Genomic DNA, 7,457 nt, shown 5'->3' with positions numbered 1-7,457 from the left:
ACATGACTAAAATATAACATCATGACATGTATATAAGAATTATAGGCTTAAAAATATTAGTTGTGTATAGTAGATCATTTATATCATGCAATTGTTACATATAATAAAAAAAGTTATTATTGCCACTTGATAATTTTTTTATTTCGCTATTTCCTGGTCAAGTCTAACAGGAAAAAAACTCATGTCAATTTTCAGTTAAAAAATGTTGATATTATAGCTATAATTGCTAAGACTTTTGTTTAAATCACTAGCTAATCAGATATTAGGCTCGTTATTGCATCGTATTGTTTTAAAAAATATTGTCATGGGCGATTAGTTTATTCATGGAGAAAACATTAATTGCCATGCAGTTAAGTCAGAAATTTCTAAATACAATGGGATACGGCCCGAGCAAAGAACTTTCAGATAATTGGTCAATTATTATGCATTTACTTTCTTTGATATTGCATTTTGAATGAACAATCCAGATTATTTGCTACAATACGTCAAGTGAGAAGGCAAGAATAACATAATATTATTTTACATCGAACGGGAATCATTTGTCATAAAATAAATTATTGCTGCAGTGGCATTTTATGACGCCCGTACTAATTATTCCACCTTCCTTTGGAGAAAAGCCTGTCGGGTTGGTTTCGTGGCAATTATCTTGATACATGGCCACTGTTGAAGGCGCTAACTTCTTTTTATTGCTAGCGAGCAAATTTGTGACTCGATTACAAGTGACGAAAACTACCTTAATAATAATAATCCACAAAACTAGGTGTGAGAAGAATCTTGGGCTTGTCGACATACACGAAAATTTGCGAATTTATAGAGTTAAGACCACAAGAACGGTGCCTTGGTCGTTTCATAAAGTTATTCTGAGAAGCAATTATATAAGTGGCTAGAGCTCGAATATTTTAACCGGCTAATAATATTTCCTTATGCATAACCTACCTGATGAGCGCATCTTCACTTACGTTAACAACAGATAAAAATTCTGACTACTAATATTATTACTCAAAAGAACTGATCTTTGGTACAACTCGTAATTTTTCTTACCTTCATTTACATTAACATTTATATTAGGCATAATATTTACTGGTAAAGGGACTGGTAAATTGCCAACCATTGACACAAAAGTAAATAATAAATTATACATCATAATGCAGATAGCATTCAAAAAAATTCTAGACATACATCTTTAACAATCTTTACTTTCTCGTGAACTTTCCGCCTATTAAGCTTTGACTTCTGCAACAACCGGTTTTTAATAACATAAAATGTCAGATCGAGGCACCACCACGCGGATGTGCCATTCAGCCATCGCACAAATCGTGTTTAATCGCGAAATAAATAAGCAGAAGTGGAGTAAGTACATTTGTCTTCGTAACTTTGAATTACGATGCTGTATTTGTTGATTGACGAGTGCTCTCATTAAGGCACTGCACTTGATAAATTTATTTTCTTATTGGTTGATCGATAGCATGTCGCAGAAAATGTTTGGTAAAATTTGGATCAAGCATTTTGGTTGTGAAATCGCTTCCAGAATCAGATACCGGAAGGCATCGGAGGCTACGAAAAATGTTAACAAAAAGAATATTGTGATTAGTTTTGTTATTCTACTCTTGGTTCAGTATTCTTAACCGTCGTTTGTTTATCCATTTGGATTACTGAAGAGTCGGGTGTTATTTTGGAGAGATAACTAATTTTTCTCAATGGTAAGTTACTTATCAAGACAACTGTGTTGTGTACAATCAAAGGCGAACATCACTTTAAAATACTACTTAAATTTTTGATTTTTGGCACATACCAGACTATTATTCATGGTATAATAAGATGTAGTAGTCTGCATACTTATTGAATTGCCTTGACATATTTTCTACTGTAGGATTCAACAAAAATAACAGCCGAATTTTGGCAGATGTTCAAAGGCTTTCGTCAGCGTATCAAAATAGAAAACCAAGTAATGAAGAAAACTCTCGAATGAATTACTAATATTTTTATTTTTTATCTGGCTCAAGGTTTGTACCTGCTGTCGAAGTGTGAGATTGTGTAACTGTAGGTATGTAAGCATCCAATAAATGTCTCTCAAGCACAGACACTTAAGCCGCGTGCCTCGCCTCATAACTCTGCTCCGTTTGACAATAAAGAACTACTTAATATTCTGATAACTACATCTGCCGCTGACATATTGGAACGCAATAAAACAAATTCACATTAAAATACTACCGCATTACACGTGTTTTAAAGGCACAACAATGCTCATAATATATGACAAAATAACAGCAGATTTTGAGCGCATCAATGTTATTTGGCAGCGAAAAACCCGCAGTTTACATAATCCTTTATGCATATGATTTTAAAGCTGAAGTTAATCCGTTATATGAGTACGTGACGTGAAATGTAGGTACATGATTTCCATTGGACGTGTCTGCATGGTAATGCAGTCGGATACGTCACGGTGAGACGCAATGGGAATTCCCTACTTACCGTGTGAAACTTGGTGACTGTAGCCCTTAGGGCTCACCCACAGTCGACAACTGCGTAGTTGAGGATAAATACGAGCTTATGTATTCAGTTTCTTATTACTTGTAGATATTTATAACTTTAAATACATCTACACACTACATCTACATTGCTCTGCCTTCTCTATCGCATTTACTACGGCAAGTGCTCTGAAGAGTTGTTCGGACTTAACCCTGTTGCTGAGTTCCATCATCGTACAAAGCGGCAAAACTCTAAATTCCATCCACATCACCTCGGAGGTTGGCATTCCACGACAGTACATTTTTTGCCGAGATTTTTTACACGTACTACAAAACCAATTGCCGCTAGCAGCATTTCTTGACAGATATGACCTGGCGACCTTAAAAAAAGAGCGTATTCCCACCTAAAAGGCCGGCAACGCATCTCTATGGCCCCTGATATTGCAGATGTTCATGAGCGACGGTGTTCACAGACCAACAGGTGAACCGTATGCTCATTTACCCCCTATAACATAAAAATATCTATATATCTTGTCCTTGTGTTGTCCTTGTTTTAAAACGATAAAGCAAAGTATTGTCCTAAATAAACAAGGTATAATGAGTAAGGAATATAAATAATCAGTTTCTATCAGTGATAAATTACTCTTGATACCCAAAATAATAGACACTTGAATAAAGCCAATAATGCAAACTATTGGCGACTCCATGTATAATCTTTACAACGAAAGTGCAATTTATTACATCATAAAATGTAAATATGTAGTAATATCGGAGACAAAGTGTTTACTCATAAACCACTGTCTGAAACAGCAAAATATTAAATAAATACGTCCAATCGTCGCTAATATGATTTTTTTTTATATATATTTTTCATAAAAAAAAAGTAAAAAAACCATTGGTGGAAGAGATAATATCGAAACGAACTCATATAGTTCTGACCCCATACTAATCCTCACTAAAGTCTTGTATCCTGAAAAATTGAGATCAGCAACAATAAAGGAATTTCACATATACCCAGACCCAAAACAAATATTACATAATAAACTTTAGCGTAGAAATAAAGTTATTTTTCCCCCCTCCGAATTGAATTTGTTTACTATCAAAAAGCAAACGTAATATCACTACTGCGTACCAAAGCGACGTGCCCAGATAGTAAAAAATCACATATTACAATTCAACCATCATAAATAAATATTTTTCCTGCTTTTCCATGCGTCATATACGCAGATCGGTGTTCTTTTGTTTTGGTATCATTCAACGTCTGCTAGCATTTCGTGTCTTGAATAATAGTGTTAACAATAACTCGTTTCTTTTCTGAGAAATGTATCTTTTCGGTTTGGGACATAAAAGTCCTTGTATACCTGTGATATCATTTGATTTATGCTGACACTGGTTAATAACTGATTATAATTAAATAAGAATGAGAAGTACTACATATTTCTTTGATTTATAATATTATAAACCAAAAGTATGTGATGAACATGGACTTCATATTCAACTTGAATCTTTTAAAGTCGTCCGGGAAACCCCGTTCTGAAGAAATCATGTTAGAGAACTCATACAAAGTAATTTCTGATTAAACCCAGGAATTATCGATCGTCAGACACATCATTACTATCAATAAATAGTTTCTAGTTGAGCTGCTCGCGTTGTATCAAAATGCCGCCACGAAACAAAATACCATATTCTCTACGGTTACGTTCGCAATACTCGAAATAGGACGGCAAAGATATTAACACCCGTATTATAAGACGTTTCTTCGAAAATTACTCGACTCCACTTAACCTCACTGGAGTAATCTGAAGTCTTAGTTGAAAAAAATCTCTTGCACTCACCGTCACTCAACACTTTTCCTTTCTCGAGGAAAGAAATCAACTGAAAGAAATCAAGGTTCCTTGCGAATTCCATTAAGGAAGACTCGAGGAAAGTTGTTAGCTTTGTAAACAATATTACAATCTGATTACTTTATTCTGATATTATTTCAAGTGTGTTAAAAATGAATTTCAAATGGTTCCTGCAATACTTGTACGATACTCCATACGAATATCCCGAACGGCGTTATTTAAGGAATGCAGAAAACCCGATAGAATTATACGACGGCATAGAATTCCAAAAACCCTGTCGGTTTAGGAAAGACACAATCGTAAACATTTTATTACCAATTATTTCGGGTAGAAGTGGTATGAGCAATAACAACCTCACTGGAGGATCTTCAAGAATACCTCAAACTTTAACTAAGAATACCATTTTCGAGGATTCTTTGAATTAATTCTCAAGGTAACCTAGATTGAGATAAAGTTGAGGAATATTCGAGGAAATCTCTTAGAATACGGGTGTTAGTTATTGACAACGTGACAAAACATCTATCACATTATAACTTATCTAATGCTATAAAGTTGATAGCATTATGAGGTACTTTAAAAATATTTTATGTCTTGCACGTTTCAGTTTCAAATTCCATAAACATTTATAATATTATTGTCTTTTTATTTACTTAAAAGTTTCTACTTGATTTGTTTCAGCAAGCCTAATCGAAACTGGGTATAATACGGCGCTTTAAGACGTGGCATCGCTACGCGTCATTCGTTAATTTACTCCTTATAACACTTGAGTACAATATTTTGTATTAACTACTTATATTTAGTTATCTTTTAAATTACCCAATTAGTTATTATTGTTATCGAAGCTGTGTATTAATTATACTTGCGCACAAATTCCTCAATATATGTTTTATTAAATTGCAAGTAATGTTTGTATATTGTAAATATCTTGAAGAATTTACACAAGCTGGAATGTTTTAACTACGCCCGCAGGGAAGGTACTCTAAATGCTGGTGATAACAAATTTTTCGTCAAAAGATAGATTCCTTTATTTTTAAAAGAAGCAAAACTGTATGCCGGTATAATTGAAAACGCTTGCTACTCCTGGAAATCAAACCGGCTGTAATCCGCAAAAATAACATGCTGTGATTTTGAGAGTCCCGGGATTTAAACCTGGTACCTTAGGGCGATAGTCTTACCACATGCACAATATAACTACGCGACCGAGGCAGTCTATTTCTTACTAACAAAAAGCAAATAATAACAACGTAGAAAACAATATTTACCGCCTTAAAAAAATCAAAATATAATTTAACATTACCTATATACTTACTGGTTACCAATTTTGGAGTCTTATTATATAATTTTATAAGATATACTGAGAAATATAATCAACATATTTAATAATATGCGTCAATAAGATTATAAAACTATGTAATCTTTATTTATAGATCTATATTTATCTACATAATAACGTTAGATTATGTACAATCTATACGATAGATTAACGACGATAACGGCAAGGCGGTAACGCATAACGACGTGTATGTAGCGGCGGCCGTTACTGCTCATCGGCTTATGTAACGACGTGAGCTGATAACGGTTTATCAGCAATATTTATTATATGAAGTGGAATAAATAAGTGACTTGAAGCGATATTTGCAACGTTCATTTTATTTGAATATATAATATTTATTATACGTAATAATATCAGCCCTGTATTATATACTGTCCCACAGCTGGTCACGGGCCTCCTCTATTACTGTGAGGGATTAGGCCTTAGTCCTTCACGCTTGCTTAGTACGGATGGTAGACTTCACACACCCTCAAAATTCCTATAGAAAACTTCTCAGAGATGCAGATTTCCTCACGATGTTTTCCTTCACCGTTAAAGAAAGCGGTAATTGAAAATCTAAAACAGCGAAATGAATCCAAAAATTTTATTTCAATATTAGACTAATTTCGTTTTGCTCTCCAGTCGTCGGTGTGGTTGGTAACAGGCGATTCGTGATTCGTTATCTCACTATTGGCCACGAAATATACGCGATATTGATACATTATTGAATGGCTTGCTTCCCTTTACCTTTATCTGGAAACGGTGCAAACAGATAAAGCAATCTGACAACATGAAAAAATATTTAGAGCTGACATTATAAGATGTGCTTGTCGAAATTATAGTTAAAATTAATAGAAATCCTTCAAGGAAATAAAATGGTTACTAAATATGTATTATTTTGTGAAAACATCTACCTATGGTGTTATTATTACTTCCTGTTTCGTAGGTTTTGGGCGGAACTCTGTGATTCTTATTTTATGTTAATCGTTTACTTATAGTATTTATATCAATCATGTAAGTAGGAAATAAATGCGTTATAATTTTTGTAAACACGTAAATAAGGAATTTTTACGTCGTTATAGTATTACTATTATTTTTTACGTTTTTAACGGTGTTTGATTTGACCAGGAATATAAGCTTTACTGTGTAGAATGTACTTTTGGGGGATAAAAAGTAACATCACAGACATCCAAACATATAGAATATATATATACATATATATTCTATGTGTAAAGTACTTTTTTTTGTGACGAAAAAATTTTGTTAAGAAACAAAAGTGAGCGACATAGTCGTGAAATAACGACCAAGCTCCTTAAATAAAGATTAAAAAAAACACACAAAAGTGTAGAGGCGATTTGCAGTTTTGAATTTGTTCAACTACATAATATATAAGCTGATAAAACTTGTTCATTCGTTAATCACTCGTCATAAAAAAAATCGTTAGTAACGACGAAAAAGGTTTTAATAAGGCTTTTTTCGTTACGTCAATATAAATCCCACATAAATATATTATCATCAATTATATTAATCGGCCTACTTTGTGTCAAATTAAGTAGTATTTAGTGACTATCAATTTTTATCCTCTTATCAGCTAATTGTACCTATTTTGAGGTGAAATATAATTAAAACCTACTTCAGTAAAAACTTATTCACAGGAAATTAAAATGACTTGCAATCAACAAAAAAAAAATCTAAGAAAATCACATTACAATCCGGCGCAAGATTGAGCCGCCCTAAGAGGCTCTCTAATACTATATACACCCTATGGTCTCTAATACACCGTGTATATACACGGCAACACTTACTAAAATTTGGCAAAGGCCTTTTTCAGTG

This window comes from Manduca sexta, chromosome 13, assembly GCF_014839805.1.
Source record: "Manduca sexta isolate Smith_Timp_Sample1 chromosome 13, JHU_Msex_v1.0, whole genome shotgun sequence".
Lineage (NCBI taxonomy): Eukaryota > Metazoa > Arthropoda > Insecta > Lepidoptera > Sphingidae > Manduca > Manduca sexta.
The sequence above is the reverse complement of the archived record's forward strand: the minus strand, read 5'-3'. Positions refer to the sequence as shown.